The sequence below is a fragment of the Poecilia latipinna genome, unplaced genomic scaffold (genome assembly GCF_001443285.1).
Source record: "Poecilia latipinna isolate Pla-1442-1.1 unplaced genomic scaffold, P_latipinna-1.0 Scaffold116, whole genome shotgun sequence".
NCBI classification, from domain to species: domain Eukaryota; kingdom Metazoa; phylum Chordata; class Actinopteri; order Cyprinodontiformes; family Poeciliidae; genus Poecilia; species Poecilia latipinna.
In genome coordinates, this window is record NW_015112732.1 from 365950 (window position 1) to 387066 (window position 21117).

Below are 21117 nucleotides of genomic sequence, written 5' to 3' on the forward strand. Positions count from 1 at the left end.
CCCATGGAAGGGCAACCCGTTACCTAGCAACCCCAGGGAAGGCCAGTCCGTTACTTAGCAACCCCAGGGAAGGCCAGCCCGTTACCTAGCAACCCCAGGGAAGGCCAGCCCATTACCTAGCAACCCAGGCAGAGCTCCAGCACTTTGGTTACCTAGTTTTATTGTAGTATGATTTTTATTTTTGACTTTTGGAGTTTCAAAAGTCAAAAATCTGAGTTTCTTGACTTTTTTTTCTATCCACAATGGCTGTAATACACTGTCGTAGACACATTACTTGTAAGTAATTTTGCTGTTTACAGTTTATTTAAATGTTTTGTAAGGGACCCCTTGAAAATGACATGATTCATCAAAAAGGTTAATCTTTGAAAGAAAGAAATTAGTTAATTTTCTTTTATTTCAAGTGGTCTAAGATATTTGCACCAGAAACGATACCAAATATTCTTGGTAAAATTTTATGTTTTGTCCTCACTATGTACCCCGGTTCTGATGAACCATTTGATTCAGATTGGTTAAACCAGAAATAGAACGAAAACATGCAGGATAGTCGCCCTTGAGGACCAACTTTAGTCACCACTGGAATAAGGTTTATTTACAAAAGCATTGTATGGAAAAATTAAATGAACAAGCAGATATAAATAAATGCTAGAGGCATGAATCTCTATACGTTTCAGAACTGGCTTAGACTTGCTCAGACATAAAAACAGGAGAATAAAGGTAACATTGCCTCCCACAAAGAGTCTCTAAGGTGTGTAGGTGAGCAGACAGGCAGCGGAGCTCCATTTGCTTTGGCTTTCTGCTGCAGCCCATATTGAAAGCACACCAGCCCATTTGCGGCATTAGTCACATCACTGCTCTTGTGTCTGCCTGACGGAGAACCTGCAGCGAGCCAGGCAGTCGACCCATTTCTTTCCCTCACCCCCATCGCCGCGACTCTCACCCTTTATAATAAGGTCAGCTGGGAAGCATTCATGGCAACATTCATTCAGAGTAGAGACGCTGAGCGTTTGCGTCGCAGGTAAATGAAAACTCCCCCAGATAGCTGGTGTTGCACGAGTTGCAGAGTGAGACAGGTGGGACCGAGTGTATTGCTGTCTGTTCTCAGCTCACTCATAAAAGCTGTTTACCTTGGTAAGTAGGAGATTCAGCGTCTTCCATCAACTATTTTTTATTAAATTGGAATTTCTGACATGCACCAACATTTAAGGGGTGTGGTGGTCAAAATTCAATGTGAACATGCTTTAATTTTTCCCCAGATGTGTTTCTTGACATTGTCACTCTATGACTGGATTTGGAGACCATTGCTTTAAATGTTTACATCCAAGACAAAAAGCTTAATTTCCACCAAATATGGCTTTTAATGACTTTATAATTACATCACCAAGTTTACCTCTAGCACAAGCAGAACTGAACATATTTACACATTCCCATTGCTCAAGAAAAAACCAAAAACACAGCAGGCTCATAATAAAAACAAGTGCATGTCTAAAAATACAGTAATTATGTTGCAAGAACATCATAAGAGCGACCACTTCATAAACATCGAGCTTTTCCAATGGTACCGACAGAAGCTGCATTATTCCCAGTGACTACTAATGAAGAGCTGCTGTCATTAACTGGAATAAATCATTCATAAGAAAACAATTCAGTAATAGTTCCTCGTTAAATCCTTTTGGGCATTTAGTTTGTAATGTATAAAACTAAATCACTTTCCTTCCACTGTGTGCAAGTGAGAAGCACTATTTCCTTTCAACAAGCAAATACAGAGCCACTCTATTAACGGTACTGCAAATAGCACAGATGGAAAACAGAGAGGTACTCTATTTGATTCTGATGATCTATTATTTTGTTTCTTCTTCTTAGTTATTATTATTAGTTGTGGAAGTAGTAGTAAGAAAGTATGGATTTCATATTGATGTCAAACTGGATCATCTTTAGTAAACTTCCTTTCCCCATCTCTTGACTCTCTGGTACAGATATGTGAATAACCTGAAATACATTTAAAAAAAATATTGCAATTAGATTGTGCACTAAAACATTTATTGCAGCCCTCCTATACTTAGCTTTCTTTTACCATCCTTCCGACTGATAAACTTTACTCTTAAAGGTGACCTTTTATGATTCCTTCAACCAGTTAATATAGGTCTATGGTCTATACAAAACATGTTCATTACAGTTTTATTTTGCACAAAACCATTCTTAGATAATGAGATTTCGAGCTCCTGTCAGAATGAACTGTTTTAGGCGTCTTGTCATTTTAAATCCAAATCAGCTGCTGCTGACCACGCCTACGTTTACATATGCATGTTTGAAGAGCAGAAGTGGAGCCTCCTGCACACCCAACAAGAATGCAGAAAGCGTTTTATGGATAGGAAGTCAACAACAAAACAATTGTCTTTTCCACAAGTCATTGTACAGTGCATACAGCTGTGAAACCAGCTGACCAAATGTGCTGGAGCTGTCTGATTTTAGTATCAGAACAAGCCAATCAAAATCCAGACTTAAATCCTACTGTGAAGTACTGAACATTTCAAAGCTGACAAGGCACATGAGAAACATAAACCAGTGATGGAAAAATCATACAGGATGGATTTCCTGTAGCAGTCAGTCTTGCAACAATTTTGAGGAGGTCCTGACTGACAGCAATAGTCAAACAGCAATAGAAAAAAAGCAGAATTATTTTTCTCAGAATTCTGACATGTTCAGGATGTTCCAATCCTCTTCCATAGAAGAACTTTAGGGTATCAGTGTTACGATACATTTAAGAGCTGTTTCTATAAACGAAGCCTCCTGGAAAACATTGGAAAACCTTTGTGCTGCAGAGTGAGTTTGGACGTCGTCACTCTGTAAATCATGCGCTCATTTCGCCGTGTGGTCTCCTTCCACCTCTACTCATCCGTTTTGCTGCCGGAGGCTCTTGCTGAACAATCAGATTCCCTTCAGCCAATTTCTGTTTTGTTGAATGTCTAAATGCTTCAAAGCAAATGCCTTTGTGAGATAATTCCCTCTGCAAAGATTTAATTAAGTGCGCTCGGTTTGTTTGCAGTATCATCTGTTCATCAGCATTGTTGCAGCGTTGGAAACATTCAGTCCAATCAATCCGAACAGGCTCCGCTTCTTGTTTGTGGCACTTCTGGCTCTGAATGTCGCAGCCTAATGAGTTTATGAGAATGATGCATGGAAAATCTTGTTTCATGTGGATGAAGGCTGGACTGCTGCTCTTTCAGGAACATGCATGGGTAAATTAGCTTAAATGTTTTAGTAAGCATAAAAATTTCATGGGAAAGTCAACATTTTTTAAACAGCAGAGGTGTTTTTACTTATTTATTTGGAATAAATCTTAGGCTTATTCTTTAAGATAAAATTCCTTCAAACATTTTTCTACACAAAACTCGGATGGATGCTGCTGGACAGGAGGAGCTTTGTGGAAATGGGCGGAGCTTTGCGAGAGCAAGCGTTTAGGCATCCCTAATACCATGGGAGAATCAAGGATTTCTCAAACATGTATGGAAGAATCAAAGTAATACTCCAGGGATGTTTTATGATGAAAGAAGAACATCTTAACATGATGTAAAGTTGATTTTCCATAATACTGCCCCTTTAATTTTGTGGCAGCACACCAATAGCTGTATGTTTTCCAGAACCATGTGTGTCAGTGTCAGATTCATGTAAATAAAACTTGTTCTGAAGCTGCAGTTTAAGATGCTAAGGAGCAATAAGCTGACTCCAACAGAAAGCTCACTGAAATGGGTGTGAGATGTAACATCTGAAAGCCTTGGCTGACTGTGTGAAAACAAGCAAGTCATGAAGATGAAGGCCAAAATATGTCCATTAAAGGGGATGTGATATGCGAAACTCCCATTTTACAGTTCTTTTTTTTTTCTTTACTTCCATTTGGGTTTCTACTACTTCTAAAAACACCTTAAGCCTTTAAAAAAAACATCCTGCTGCTTTTTGGCAACCAATTCATCTTTTTTTTGGTGTCTGGAAAATGAGTCGCTTTAAAAACTTCTTGAATGTTTGGGGTTGTTACCTAGCAACACCAACCCCGTTACCAAGCATCCAAAGCTGAGCACCAGTCCGTTTAGTCAATTGGTTTTACCACTATATGCGCTGTACAATGGCTGCTGGAAAACACAAATGTTTTGTTGTTGACTTACAGTACAATCCAGAAACCACTTTCTGCATTCTTGTTGGTTGTGCAGCAGGCTCCACTTCTACTTTTCAAAGATATATGATTGCATAACTGCCATTCTGTTGAAACCATTTTCATGTGTGAGTGTAAATGTTGAGTTTGGGGGGCGTGGCTAGCAGCACATTATTTGGATTTAAAGTGACAGGATGCCCTGAAACAGCTCATTCTGAAAGAAACTTAAAATAGGCAAAACTGATCAAACTAAAATATCATCTAGGAATCATTTTGTGCAAGAAATGTAGCAAACATGTTTTGTATAGCCCATAGACCTATCCTAACTTGTTCAAGGAAGCATAATGGGTCACCTTTAAGCTTTTCCAACTCCTCCAGGGAAAGGAATGTTCTATATCCTGCTTATATAGCATTAAACAATGTAAAAAAAGAAAGAAAAAAGGTTAATGTAACACTAGAGCAAGTCATCTGAAAGAAATGCATTTCCATCTAGGATATAACACAATTTAGCCTGGGAGCAGCATAAAAGAAACGGAGCAATTTTATTTTAGTCGTTCACCAAGACCCATTTACACGAACAAAGACACCATTAAGGAGAGAACAGCAAAACGCTGTCTTTGCCTGTCCGTCTCTGGTCCCCATGGTGATGTGCTGGGGCACTTAACCTGCCAGCAGGGCGCTCGGTGGGGCTTCCACCCAAACACGGGGGCCTGTCACGAGAGGGAGGTCTGTGGGGACTCAAAACAAAAGGCCACGGGCACGCAAGGCCAGGCACAATCTGTCCACCTCTGCACTTACACAAGCAGACAACACAGACAGGAGAACCGAGTTCATGCTCCGACAGAAATACGCTGCATGCTACATGCAAAGTGACGAATGCAACAGCGGACGTCTCACTACCAAAAACTACTATTTTACTAATACCTCTTATTATGAAAATAAGAGGAAATGATGCACTTAACAGTGGAGTGTCGGGAAGTATGTATGCCAGAGGAATATTCAATGAGAAAATTAGTGCTTTGGAGGGAAACATGGAAAGTCTTTTCCTGAGATAAAAAAACAATGGGAAGCCTGAGGGGATAGTAGTGAGATTGTCCTAGAAAGACTTTGATCTCAAACAAGTCACTGATTCAATAGAAAGCAGATAACTCACATCTTTTTATTCAAGCTTTCATATAATAGAGCATTAAAATTATCCAAGTCTTAAACCATTTAAAAAGGCAAATATCATGTATTAGACCCAAATATAGGTATAAAATAAAATTTCTTTAATTCTTTTCTAAAGGAAATATTTCATTTTAAAAGCACTTTTTTTAAGTTTAACGTTGGGTGTTTAGTCCAGTTAAAATGTAAAAAATGGAATTATATGTATTAATGAACATAAACATGTAAATACATAACATCATAACCAGGTGAGACATTTTTCACCTCTAATCCCATTGGCAGGTTTAGGCTAAAGCACAAAATAAATGCAAGGTTAAAACCGCAAAACAACTACAGAGTAAGAAAAGCATAAAACGACCTTAAAATCTATACATCTTTGCATAAAATCAATTTAGACAGTTTTGGCTTTCCAAGAGGCGTTTTTAAAGATGATTTTTCAATGAGATGGGAAGTGAAAGATCTCTTGTTCGCTCAGATACTTTTTTAAAATAAACTGCTGTAATAGAGCTGGAACATAGCCATAAAATATTTTATTAACCAAGACAGAATCTTGATATTTCACATTATTCCAACTTGTTTGGTGAGAATCCATGAGCATTTAGAATAAAGACATAACATTTGTAAAGTATGATGTAATATTAGGGCCATATTAAGAACATAAACAAATAATTATGAGAATAAAGTCAATAACATGAGAATAAACACATAATATGGCTATTCTTGTAATTTTATCACAAGCAGTCATTCCTCACTGTTGTGAATTACAAATCAGACAGAAAGAGCTCTTAAATTCTTAGGGTGCTGGTTTGTTAGGTATCTCCTCCTAGCAGATTTATCTGAGTAAATCTTAATATTTGGTTATTAAATTGGAGTTGGAGACTTTGCACAATTCACTTTTTGTGTATATTTCTTGATTTCTGTCATGAAAATGAACCATTGTGAGCTGCAAACCGAAACCAAACTTAAAAACATGTACAGTAAACACATCCATACAACAGTTTGCTTTTCCTCTATGTTGAGTCACATCTGTTGAAACAGCGCAGATGCCAATCATGCCCCCAACAAACCGAGTTTCATCTATGGGGAAAAGCAGAATCAAATGCGATGAGTGTCTGTGCTTCTCAAAGAGAGGAGCAGAAAGAGGCAACATCAACTATCTCCTCCCCTGCCAAGACTGCAGTGGAGCAGAGGGCCTCCTGGGAGGCATGGCTGGGCTATTCAATCTCCGAGGCCGACAACTGACAATGAGCATCATGTCCAGGGGATAGAAATCGAAATTAGAAACAAAGGAAATGAAGGCAAAGCACAGCAGGCTGTCGAAGGTGGAACCCATAAGTCAGGACTGTTAGGGATGGATGCTGCCATAGAAATTACCCTCTGATTCATCGTACAGACAGAGTCTAAGATGGGAAACGGGTACTTTTCCTGCCTGATGTAGCTGCATGCAGGTATAAGAATGAACCCACAGTTCAACAAGTTGCAAAATCTCCATTTTTTTATTTTCTTTTTCTCTCAGGTAGTGATAGAGCTGCAGCTTCCTCAGACAAGCTCCTTTGTTTGATGAATAAAAGACAAAAATCTTTAAGATGACTGCTGCAGACTTCAATTATATCAGAGTTACACAGTCAGACAGCGTATTAAGGTTTCTTTATGTCAATAGGTAAATTCTCATTGGAGCAGACAGAAGTCACATCTGACGTTCCCCAAGGTTCAATCCTGGGACTCCTGATATTTAATGTCTGTGTGCTCCTGTATAACATTAGTTACCATAAGTAATGGTGACATTATGATGTCAACAAGTGACTCTGAACCCACCTGTACTGAACAAATGCTTAGAACAGGTAAATATATGGATGTGCCGTAGCTTTCTCCAGCTGAACAGAAACAAAACTGAAGATATTATCTTGGGACATAAATAATCACATAAAGACAATTACAAAGTCAGCCTTCTATCTCCTGAAGAACATTTTCAGGATTAAAAGAGTAATGAACTGCCTTGTTGCTGAAATGTGCCATATAAATAAACTTAAGAGTCCAGAGAGAATGATTAATTTTAATATACCATATTTTTCAGACTATACTCCCTCTGCTGCGTCCTTGTAGAAAACCGAGAGCAGCAGAGATACTGCCACTTAGTAAGTACATAGTGCTTTATTTATTTGTTGCACCTTTTATTTTCCAACATTTCTGTGAAGTGTTTTCTTCAACAGTGGGTTCGTATGAAAAGCCCTTTTGCTTATTTGGTTAATTAATTGATATACTTTGCAGTTTAATGGCTGAGTTTCTGTGTTTTAAATGGGAAGGGAGCACTTTGTAAATACAGGATTGACTAACTGATAATGGTAGTAAAGATTTCACAGTTTCAATTGTCAGATTGAATGATGTCTCTTCACTGAGTTGTAATGACACTAATTGGTCATGCAGGTATTGTTTTGTTGCAAAATAGAAAAGCAAAAGATTGGAAGCAGAGTTTAAGTGAAACAGAGTGTTTTATCCATTACAAACTAACTGTAGAATGCCTCACAGGCGCGAGGAGAAAGGCAGTGTAATTCCAGTCCTTTGTAATTCAAATGGACTGGGCTGATCCCCCACTATGCATGGTGATGGGCAGCATATTGGAGGGCAGCGCGTCCTAATAGGATGGACGAGGCGAAAGAATCTTGGCCAGGCAACAGACAAAAGCCCAGCAGACCAGAGGGTCCTGTAAGTGCAGCGCCAAGTCTGATTCATCAACTTTTACACTTCAAATAAAAGTGAGTGCCGTGTGCCAGCTTGATTATCAGATGGGCCCGGCTGCATTACAGGAGACGACACGCTACATTTCCTCTGATGTCGCTGCTCTGCAGTGGATTTGCGGGTTCTTTTTGAAGATGGCTTCCAATCAGGTTTGCAAATATTTGCTGCTATCCGGAGAGGAAAGAGCAATTCTTCTCAGGCTCCTTACCCGAATGAAAAACACAGATCTATCCCAGGTTACCTCGAACACTGAGTTTTTGCTTTCAAGTGGATGTAGATTCAGGTGTGATACGAATAAGTGTCACTAGGTATAAAGGGTATAAAACATTTTTTATTCTTGGGTATTTATATTACACTACTCATGTTGATATTGTTAAACAAGGCCTTAAAACCAAATCTGAGCTAAAATTTAGCCTTATTTAATTAGCTGTCAGTGTTTTTTGGGAAGTTTAATTTGGCAGCATAGCAGTAAAAAAATTGAAAGAAATGTTGTAAAATTATGTATTCCAAGATATTTCTCAAATTTTAATTGGTGTACTGGAAAAGCATTAGTAGAGCCTCCTGCACATCTAATAGGAATGTAGCAAATTATTGTGTAGAATAATTTTTGAATCATGATTTCTGATTCAATTAAAACCCAAAACCATAAATCCAAACTAAAGTCAGTTTAAAAGATTGCAACCTCAGGATTAGATTTAAATGTTTAATTTGAGAGTAACTTTATGAAACCAGGACTGTTGCATTTCCACATCACTCCTGTCACTTTCAGAGATATTTTTTTTTATATATTTTGGGCTCATTTTGTTGAAATTTTATGTTCATTTGGTGTACATTTTTGTATTCGTTCTGTAAATTTAACACTCTAAGACTCCATAATTTAATTTCTAGTGTGTAAAACTGTCCTTGAGCCAAACAACATGATTTTGTGGCTTAGTTTATTGTTGAGTAGGAAAAAAAACTTTTCCTTTTGACTTATGACAAAAAGTTTGGACACCCCTGGTGTAAGTAAATACTTAAAGAACAGCTAGCTGGGTTTAGAACAACGTTTTAATGTTTTTTTTTTCACTTTTATCCATCATTAGCTTCTCCTGAAGCCACTTGATTTGGCTGAAAGGAGCATCGCACCTTATGGGAATCATGCTGCAGCAGCACATCTGCCTTATTACCATGGCCCTGCTAACAGCATTAACTTGAGATAAGATTGTTACAAGATTATTAAGCATGTTATTTGGTATGGATCACTAACAAACACCGGCTGTTGTAATTTTCTGCTAGCACAGTGGATTTGTTTGGTTAACAGCTTCTTATGCAGGAGGTAGAAAGGCCTGGGGGCTCTTGAGGCAGTAATCCACTCAAAGTGTCTTAACACAAATAATGCACTTAGACTCAAAGACACAGAAATCCTCTTTTAGTTAAGGGCACTCATTGTTTGTGTTCATCCCAGATTCCTTTGCTTCATAAAAACAGCAACTCAAAGATCGCTCGAGTGGCTCTAGAAGGGTAAAGGTTGAATGGGAAAGGATTCGCAGCACCTGCCCTAGGTACCATATTAAAGCTCCACACTATGGGTTGCATTAGTGTATCCGCAGGCATCCACAGCAAACACAGTGGGGACCTGAAAATCACAGCCCTGAAACCAGCGCTTGTCCAGTGAAGGTCACGGAGCGGAGACGGTATCTGCTCCAAAGGCAGAACTGCTTGAATAGATGAATCACAAGTGGCCGGAGCATCAAAAAGTTGCTTCTTTGTGCCTTTTTCCTTTCCGGGGAGGAATTTTCTCATATAGAATAATGTCACATTCAAAGAAAGTAATGTGACTTTTGCAAGGACAACAACAAAGACCAAAGTTAAACTGTTCTGTTGCAGAAAGAATCAAAATGAACACTTAAATGTACACCATTTCATGTTCACTACCACACATTTTAAAGGAGCAGTTTTATGTATTTTCCAGGCATATAATGGCATTTCATAGCACAATCAAGTAACTGTGCCACCTTCAGAAGAGAATTTGACTTTGTACTTTAAGGCATTGAAATTGGGCCTCTGTCTCTTTAAAAACTCCTGCTCTTTCTGACACTATGCATTCAGGAAGTTATCACAACATTGAAACTCACAGTGTGTGGACTGGCACAAAACAACGTCCATTGGGTTCTCCTAGTTAGAGAACCCAGGGTGGGGAATGCCTTGCTAATCCAAATTAGCGGCTCTAAATCTGATCCATCGTCGTCTAATGTTTTTCAGTTATTAGTGTCATTGTTAAAATTTTTCTGTCACAAACTGTGTTCCTATTGGACAATTTCTCTCTGTCATGACTGTTATATGGAAGAGGATTAGAGCCACTGAAAAGAAAGAAAAGAAATAAATAAAATGCTGACTGGCCTAGTAAAGCAGTCAAAAAATACTTGATACCTGAAAAAAGCTACTTATGTATAGAAAAGTATATGCTTTGCTACGTCTCACCTCTAAAAATATGTATTTCTAACTCCTACAGTTGGAGTACAGAGAAGAAGGAGGTTTGCTTTGTCTACCTGAACATGAAGGTTGTTTCCAGCCAGACCAAATTAAACTATATGTTTTTGATAATATCCAGCTGCTGGTTAGTGGATGCTTATTAAAGATGGCTCCAATCAACTGGGGATTAGTCTCAATTTTCAGTTTATAAATCCTGAGCAGATCTAATAAAGAAACGGCTTTAAATATGTCAGACAGATTTGAAAATATGCAAAAACAAAGCTGTCAACTCCACTTTGCTTGCTGCAGACAGAATGTCTTTAGCTGCTTTTCTATTGCAAACTTTGTTGATATTCCTTTAATGTCGAGAAAACACAATTTTGGTGTTTTCTTTTAACTTAGGAATGCACTTAAAGTCACACGTGAATAAGTTTGTTCATGCAATAAGCCTTAAAAATCCTCTTATCGCCTTTTGTCGTCGTCTTTTAAACCAGCAGTAACATAACATGACTCGTGTGGTGCGAAATATGCCTTTTCATTACAATTTTGTGAAATACACGAATTTTGAAGAAGCTGAAAAACATCCTTGTGCCAAAATTTATCAAAAAACTTTCCAGCTTTTCCATTAAGCAAATTTACTGTCATGACTCTAACTTGTGCAATTTTATTGTCAATAAAAATGCATGCATTATCAAAATAAAGCACTGACTGTTTTGTTTTATGCTGCTTATTTCACAGATAAAAACTTAGTAACTGTGTTAAATGGGGTTTTGTGGGACTAGCAGTGTGTCATAACTAACATGAAATAATGTGGATAGTTCCCTACATGCAAACTTTAAGTAAAAAAAACCAGCAAATATCCAATTTGACAAATTCAGGGAGAAAAAACACCACATAAAACATATAAGGATGAAAACATTAAGATTGTCTTGGCTCGGGAAGCACCATATTTAACATGATATAGAAAAGTATTTCAGATTTTAACAATGTTTTTTAACATATAACATGACATTAAAACTGCAGTATGAAAGTTTTATAAAGAAGCTAAATTTTATAAGTTACACACTGCAGGTTTAAAGGCTAATCTGGAACATATTTGTACAAAACATACAAGTTTATGTAGAAAAGTAAGTCAGATTTCAATAACACTATTGGACAGGGTGCGCATATGACTGTCATGAGATAATATGTAAAACAATTGTATTATAAAAGTTACATTCGGCAGCGTACATGTTCAAAAAAGTTGATAAAAATCTGACACTTCTAAATCATTTTATCTTTTAGAGAGATATGTTTAAGCTGCTGAATGTTCTCTTTACAACAAAATGTTTTTTTTTTTAAATATTAGTTTAAACTGTCACTATATTATTACATTGCAAACAATAAAACATCAGACAGATAATCAGTGAAAAACACTGAGCCTCGTCTTATGGAGAAGACAAACTGCTGTCTTATCTTAATAACTGCGGGACAAAAGCGACTAGAACCAACACGGCAACGGTCCCCGATCTGGGCAGCTCGTTATTAGAAAGAAGCCCAGTGGAGCTAGTTAGAGGACGACTGGAAATGCAGTAAATAAGGTTAATTGGGCGATCTGTCAGAGCCGGAAAGATGCTCCCACTGACATGGAGCAACTGGAACATGATTTCACCCTCTGTGCCTGCACCTCGCCCCTCTCCTGTTTGCGCTCATTAGCATGTTGAAGGGTTGATTTGGTGGCTAGGGTGGTGGAAACAGTAGCTAAGGTGTTCTTCGGTGAAACCATAGGTGCTGAGCAACGAGAGTTTCAACCTTCCTGCAGAGTAGCGCTGCAGTCATGCCCATTTGAGAAAAGCTTACAGAGGTTTTAATACATTTCAGGTAAAGCTAAAACAGATGGTTTCACCACAGCACAAACAATGTTAGCATTAAATAGGTGTTGCACAGCTGCATGCCATAAATACTGCACTTTTATTAATCATTTTTACAATGCTTGCAAGAACTAAGACAGATGCAATTTGAATGTAGTTATTAAAGGGAACGTAGTATGCAAAATTCATGTTTTGCATGTTTTTGTACTTCCACTTGGGACTCTACTGCTTCTGTCAGCGTCTGTAATCATTGTGTAGAGGGTATTTTGGTGATGCACTTAAAGAAATGTAGATAAAAAAGCCATTTCTTGGCACAAAGTTGGAAAATTAGTCATTTCCAAACTCAAATTAGCAAGCACTGCCTGTCACCTAGCAACCCAGCAAAGCCCACACCGTTACCTAGCAACCCAAGCAAAGCTCCACCAGCTGGTTTCATCATTATATGTGCTGTACAATGGCTGCTGGAAAAGCTAAGTGTTGTTGGATTTTTGTTGGTTTTGTATTCACTTCTGCTTTGTGAACATGTATGATTGCATAATTGCACATATGAAGCCATTTTCATGTGTGGCAGTAAACCCTAAGTTTGGGTGGTGTGGTCAGCAGCAGATTATTTGGATTTAAAGTGACAGGAGCCCCTAAAACAGCTCATTCTGAAAGCAGCTCAAAATAGGCAGAACTGATTAGACTAAAATCTCATTATCTAAGTATGATTCTTTGCATGTAATGAACATTTTTTATAGCCCTTAGATTTATCCTAACATGTTTGAGGAAGCATAATGGATCATCTGTGAAAAAACAAAAGCAACAACAAAAAAACTCATTACCTCTTTAAAATGTTCAACATTTTGTACCTTCAATGTTTAAAGTAGAAACAAATATCTGTAAAGATAAAATTATAAAAACTTTATAGAAGCATTTTTCACTGATATCTTTCCCATTTGTTTTTCAAATTAGTTCAAGCTTACACAGTTTTAATTAAAAGCGTTTTGATGAAAAGGTTGACTGTTGGTTGCATCTGATGCTTCCTTTGGGGGTGTCAGATTGAATGGGGGGTACAAGATACAATGGAAACCTGGATTTTCTTAGCTTTATTTCATGAAACTGGTAACACTATTGGTCCTTCATGCTTCTGGGTTTCTAACACAGTTAGTGTCTGTGAGTGTATTTGACATTCCCATTAGGAGCAGAAAAATCTCCACAACAGTTTAGAGGGCAAAGGCACTTGAAAGATTTAGCCTCGGTGTTAATGAGACTGATTTGACCATTATTTCTACGGGTAGCTCATTAGTTCTTGGTGAAAAACGGACGGTGCTGCAGCAAACAGTTTAAAATGTAAGGCATCACTTGGTTTCCCGTTTGATTTTAAATCCATGTTAAACTTTAACGTATGGTATTGTACCACCTAATGAAGTCCGTAGGTTTGGTTGTTATCGTCAGCAGAAGCAATTTTTGCCTGCTCCTGTTAATGACAGCAGGCAGTTAATTAAAGGTCTCGTCTTGGGGGAAATTTATTTGCCGTCACATTTACTAAGCCAGGACTTCTAAGGACTCTGCTGTTCGTACGTCTTATTAGATGAACAAGGCCGCGCCAAAAGGGTGAATGCATGAAAAAGATATGAGAAAATTAGCCAAGGAAGGTTTGTTGCTCAAATAAAAATTAGGTTTTTCAAAGCAAAGGTGCTACTCAAAAATACCAACCTAAAATAGCCATTGATTTTCTAAATTTGAAGTCTATGCCTTGACAAAGGCATCGGCAATAGAGTGCTCTGCTATTATTTTTCAGTTACTCCAAATTAAAATTCCTCATTAATACATGGTGTGACAAAGGGGAAAAGTTAACTTTTCAATCGATACCTTCAGTAACCCTTTTTGCTGTTACCAACCCGTCCTTCAGTTCAAACACAGAAACAGCAAAACACCTGTTAGCTAGAGTCCAGCAATAAAAGTAAAAATTTTCAATTAAAGCAAGACCTGAATAGGAACAGATTGAAGTTATTTTTTCTGAGAAAAAAAAAGAAAAACAACAAAAACAATCTACAAAATGATTCTGAAAAACGCCTTATTTTCTCCAGAATCGGTAAAGTCAGGAGCTCTTAGATCTCACCTAATCATGCCGATTGTACACGTTTGACCATCCATTTGTACTTATTGTAGCTCCTGTGTTGTGGTGTGCTGGTGGTACAATGTGCTGTGTGTTGTAGTTGTGGCCCAGATGTGGTTTTAATCAGTGCTGTCAATCAGATTAATCAAGATTAATCATTGTGGAAGCTCTGAATGTAAATCTGCATGTTTTATTGTTACAAACCAAATTGAAGATTTCCAGGTTTTCATATGGCAGAAGGTTGAAAAGTAGTAATTTTGTTTTAAACATTAATTTATAGATATTTACTATAAACCCTTTGTGCTTAGATTGAAGAGTAATTCACTGCTGCAATAACCACCTTATACTAAGTAAAATATTACCTCCATCAGCTGTTTTTGGAACCCACCGCTCTGAGTCCCCTCGCTCGTTTTTTCACTTGTGTTTGCGACTCTGCATTGTTGACCGCAGTACAGGACCATGTATTGGGCTCCACACTCCGGAGGCAACGTTGCTCCTTCTTCATTCATTCTCTATGGAACTTGTGTCGCTTGTAATTTGTGCATGTGAAATTTCAAGCTCATAACACACACACACAAAAAGTTGAAAAATGTTCAACTTTTGTTTTCGTCGCAGTCGGGCCCAACGTGCTGAGCTCACTCTGATTGGAGTAAATCTTTCGCCTTTTGCTGTCGATCGTCACTTCCCAGGTGTCGATTCGATGAATCTGGATCATGTCATGTTAATGTGTTAAACTTTTCAGATTAATCATGTGTTAACGGTTTTAATACACCTTGCCAAAACTATGAAGTCCGTATTGGTGGACGTTCAGCCAGTCCTAGAAACCTACAAAATATTTATTCTCATTAAGGCAGGATGCTGCTTTTTATTTTGTGTATTAAGTGAAGTTTGGCCTAAATCAGGGCTGACTGTAACTCTTCAAATAGGTCATTGCTGTTTATATGCTCACATGCTGGATGAGCTAATATTTTCTGTAGCTTATTTAGTCATAGATCAAGAAATAGATTTATATATTTGCGTAAACTCGACATTTAATATGTTTTGTACTGCAGGCTGCATTGAAAGTGTTCATGTTTTGTTACGTGGTTAAAAAGAGCAATGGGGTTCCCGTGTGACAGAGTCAAACACCACCTTAATGGGACAAAATTATGTTCATACAAACACAAATTTCTGCAGGTAAATTCAGGAAATTTAACTTATAGAAACTAGCCAAACCCATGAGATATGATGGTGTTGTAAAACCACGTCTCGAACAAAAAAATGCTGGTATCTAATTAAATCCAGCCTTCTTTTAGCTATAAAATGTGTCCTGTGCTTCCAGTTGGAGCTGCAGCCAAAATGCCTTTGATAAAACCCTGCCAACAGCATTCCTCTGCAGTAAGACCCCCTGCATTCCCCCATTCCTCAGACGTCCCCTTAAACTCCTCACAATACAATCCACCAACAAGGTAAGAGCTGTGTTTTCTCTACACTAATTAAAAACAATAAAAATGTCACATTTGAATCTAAAATAACAGCTCAAATTAGAAGAAAATTGCTTTGTTTCTTTCATTTTTCTAGCTTTATCACCGGCCTCAAGCAGTGTTCTTAATTCTGGTGCAATAGTTGGTACATAAATAGTTTGCTTTTCTTCCTTTCGGCGCAGCGTTAGACCTTTTCCAAACGAGTTCCCCTGCATTTGATGTTAAAAATTATTTTAAATCTTTTGTTTCTGCTGAGGCAAAATAGCTGATTCTGAACCACCAATCAAAGAGCCCTCAGAAGCTAAATTTTATTTTTGGAGTGTTTTTCCTGCTCTGACGGTTTGTGTTTAGTAAACCACTTAGTCAAATCTTACTGTGCTCCAGTTTCTCTTCAGCTGAAGTTTTAAAAGTGTTGCAGATGTTTAGATTTAGTTTTTGTAGCTCTGGTTAATAAGTAGGGCCATTGTAAATAGAAAAAAAAATAACGGAGGAGTAAATTTCTGCAAAAATTTTGGACTTTTGAATCTAAGAAATCTCTCGCTCTCTTTTTTTTCTTTTTAAATTAATCCCAGTCTTTTCAATGCACATTTTTGAATTTTGAAACTCTGAAGATTTCCAAAAGTCAAACATTTTCATCTTATCAAACTCAGAAATGTCCTGTTTTTCCAGAAAACTTCTGAGATTAACTTATACAACTGTTTTTTTCTTTCAAAATTTACACCTTTCAAGCTCATAATTGTGATAATTTACAGCAAAATGTCAACAACTGCATTAACAGATGCTCTTCAGTTAAAACAAGATGTTTTGAACCAAAATGGGGACAAGAATTTCAGTTTCTTGATGTACTAGACTCAGTCTAGAAAGCACTGACATTCAAGATTTTCATTTGTACAAATTAAAAATATATATTTAGAAAGTGACACATCGTTCTTTTCATACTTTGTTCATGTCTGTGGCTGAAATGTGACTAAAAAATTCAAAAAGGTAACATTTTGTAAGGCATTTTTGCTTGGATATGGAAATCTCAACCCTAATAATTCCAAAAAAAGGACTTTATAAACTACATAGATACTGTTAGCCACTCAAAGAAGAACAATCTTGTAGTAAAAGCTTGAACCACAGAAAGGACTTTCCTGTTTTAATGCCTCCCATTAAGCCATTTAGCGATAATGAACCAAGCACTATATCCACCATCTCAGACCTCGTTCTAAATCATATTTTAATCAACAGAGTGGCCTTTCTAATATACACTTACGCCAAGGAGTGTCAGAGCGAGTGTGACCTTGGCCGGTGATGTATCTGTCATTGCTTTTATTTATACACCCATCTGTATGAGCAAGCATCAATAAATCCTCCCTTAAACTTTAAAGGCACTTGTGCTGAAAAGACGAAGCCGTCACCTGACAAGGGATGGGATGACTTTACGAGCAGGAGGACAAAACCACATAAAGTAGCTTTCTGTAAGTGATGTATGAGTGATGTGCGTCAGAGGTGAACCGGCTCCAGTGAAAGAGCTGCAAAAGTGGGGAATAAATAAACTGGACGGTCCAGATATTTGTGGGAGGGAGCCGTCTACAATATCTGGTGCTTAAGAAGGAGAAAGTAGATAAGATGGGAAAAGCTGGGCAAACAGAACAAATTTATACTCCATAAAACAGAGATAATCCTATTTATTCTGGGATTTTTAGAACATGACATTTGGAGCGTTTGTTTTATGTTGTGAGGAAACAAAAACATTAAAGTGTCACATAAAGGAGTGTCTTTTACATTTAATGTTCAATATTCCAACACTTTTAGAAAAAAACCAAGACTAAGTCTTTAATGTTCACTTTAAAATATGACTAAATTAAAGTTACTGTGGATTTATGGCAGACATTTCCACAGTGAGAAGGCTTTAAATATAAAACCTTGAAAAAATTGAGAAGAGATTGAAGGAAGGAAGGAGGAAGATAAAAAAAACATGGACAAAAAGAAAGGCCATAAGAAAATAAAGATGGGGTAAACAAAAGAAGGATCAACAACAGATGAAGGAAAAGAAAGGAAGAATACAGAAGAAACAAAGTAGGAAAGAAATAAAGTAAAGAAGATACATACATTCAGGGGGGGAAGTACAAAGAGGAAAATGAAAACAATTTTTCCATACTTATCCAAATCTGGGAAATACTTCAAACCAATTAAAAACTCTCCAGGTTGCTCAGAAATCCTGGATATTTGACTTGGATCAACTTTAATGTGATTTCTTTTAGTCAAAATGTCATAAAAAGAAAAGCTTTTTATGTAAAACCGGTCATACAAACAATGTACTGAACTTCCATGTAGATTTTAATCCATTTCATGTTTTTTATTAAAAATATCATAATAGAAAGGTATAAAGGTCAGGGAGTATGCAAAATTAGAGTTGAGTAAATATCAATCTTTAATTGCAAAAAATAGACTTTTTTATTACAAATAAGATATTTTCTTTTCTAATTTTTAAGTCATAGCTTTAACAGTTACTAAAATAAAATTTTACATCCTTGATTATGCAGAAGAAAGAAGAGTTTGGCATACAAATGAAGAAAAAAATAAAAAAAACTAATATGGTTTGTGTTTTTACGTCTTATAATATCCAGAAAAGCCAAATTACCTTTTATCACAGGCATATTTTTGGAATTCGAATCTGATTTTACATTTATATATGTCTTTACATTCAAGTAAATACCCTCCATCATAATACAAATGTTCTCACAAGAAATAATCGAAAAGTAAAATGCGTAAATACAACAAAAATGAACCTGAAGCTTCATAGTTAGCCTCATAGCTAGCCTCGTGCTAGCGGCTAACTTCGCACTTAGCATTAGCATCATTAACACTGTTACATAGCTCAAAATAAGCTTCTTCAAACACTATAACATAACCCAGTGTTGCATAAAACAACTAAAATAACCAACTTTATTAATACTAACCGTTAGTTCCACACCCAGACTCAGAGAAGTGACTTTCTGTGGTGTAGCATGTTGTGCTATCTGTGTATACACACTGAAAAGGTCTGGTAGTTAATGCTGCAGTAGCTGAAAACCACCACAAGGGGGCAACTTAACTTAGAAACTGACAGGATTCGGAGGAATGATAATTTAAAGAGTTAATAATAAATGTAAATGGATATTTTTATATCTGGTAATTTGATTTGACAATAGAAACTGCAGAGGAACCAGAAGTGGGCAATGATTTCCCCAGATAACTAGTTCCTGGATTGGATTCCAAGCTTTTTATGAATGAATGAAGGCCATAAAAATGTTAATTTTATTTTAATTTAAAGAGATAGGCCACATTTTTCATATTTCAAAGCTTTTTAGAGCTACCTGCTCAACAAACTGAACTTGAATTGGTGGCATACATATTTTACAAGATCAGATATGTCCTTATAGTTCAAAAATGAAACTCCATGCCTTCCACTGCTTGTATAATCAACTCCAACCCATTCGTAATCCATTTAAATGTCCCTCATTTGACACTAATAAACGCAAAAAACAAACAAACAAACAAACAAAAAAAAAACTACAAAAATATTTGGCATGGGGATACAAATGGAAAATGTGTCACATTTATTTAAAACATTTATTTCCACTAACTGTGGTGAATTAAATTCTGTATTGAGACACATGAGGGTTGCATAGCTGCGAAAAAGAACACTGAATCACTGCTGATCTTGCCGCTGTTTTCCAGCCTGCCTAAAATGGAACACCCTTCTGCTATTCATCATATGCTACTCAATTATGAATGTCTGAAAACTTGAATGTGCTGCAGTAATATATTTTCAGAGGATGAAGGAAGAAGGAGTTTTGCTTGGAAAGCTAAAGAAACTCAAGCTGCTATTAGAGAGGGGAAAAGACTTTTTAAACCAAATCAAACCATATTTTGCCTCATAAAAGAAATACTTAGAAGCACACATTTAACACAAATATTAATGTATATTCAAATGCTAAATAATCTAATCAATCATTTCAGTCATTCTCCTTTATTCAAGATTAAATAGTGATGGCCAATCAGTTGTATAAGTTTCCAGACCTAATAAGCCAAGCTTTCTTTGACTAAAAACATCTAAAGAAGCTTTATATATACCCAATAAAGTCTTTTAATTATGATACCATGTCCCTGCCTTTGTAGTTACAGATCTCCAGTAGAAACATCCGTTCTGAAGAACTAGAAGCATAACTAGACCTTTTATCTCCAAAGAGAAAGTTTCCATTTTTATTGAACATACCCGTTTTTACTGACACAAAAACTAGAGTATTTTGTTCCTGTTTTAATTTTTTTTTTTTTCTTCTTTGGTAATTTCGTCAATTTGCTTCTTGTTGGTTCGACTTTGTGCTGCGTTTCAGAAGGAAAATAACGGGGAGAACTACCAATTAGCCATACAGTGTTAGACCAGCCCTTGACCTGTTGGGATAAAACCTTGCCATTAGCTTGCAGAGTCTCGTTATGTAGTTCATGTTTAATTAAAATCCCAAATTTCCCAACTTCAGAATCAGCTTGTCCTTGGAGAACTAGTGTTTTAATAAGCTTCTCAGGATTACTCTCTGCTGACTCATATTGGAGAATGGTCTTTATTTACAAGTCTGGTTCCAGATTTCCATCGTTTAATCCATACTAAATTGTGCTATTACTCCCTCGGTTTGGCTAATACAGAACAAACAGTCCTGGGTTGAATCAAGCCTCTGAATTTGCTGGTTTAATTTCAGCGTTAATCAACCCTGCGTATTGTATTGACTTTAAAAAAACAGCAAAACCAAACAGTCTTGGACAAAAAAACATGTATTTTAATAAATGAGCCATTATCTGTAGGATATGGTTCACCAAAAAAGTCCATAAAGGTTCAATAATTCATAGAGTCTGTCTTTTTGGTAACACAAATCAGGCTTACTGCACTGCATTGCATTAATAAATGGTTGTAGCAGCCTTGGAGACCAATTAACCAACCAAACATGTGCAATTGGTTCAAGTGGATGCCGAGTGCTGAACTATGTCAACATGAAACGACAACAAAGTCAAATTTTCTGCAAGTTTAAAAAGGATTGCTTGTTGCCACAAATTGGAACAACGGCCACTGACCACATAGCTTTAGTGTGGGTTTCCATTTACATTCACCTCAAAGCTGGATAAACATCCTGCAGTGAAGTAAAGTCAGCCAGAAACTTGATGGTCTTTGCAGTGCACTCTGGATTCATA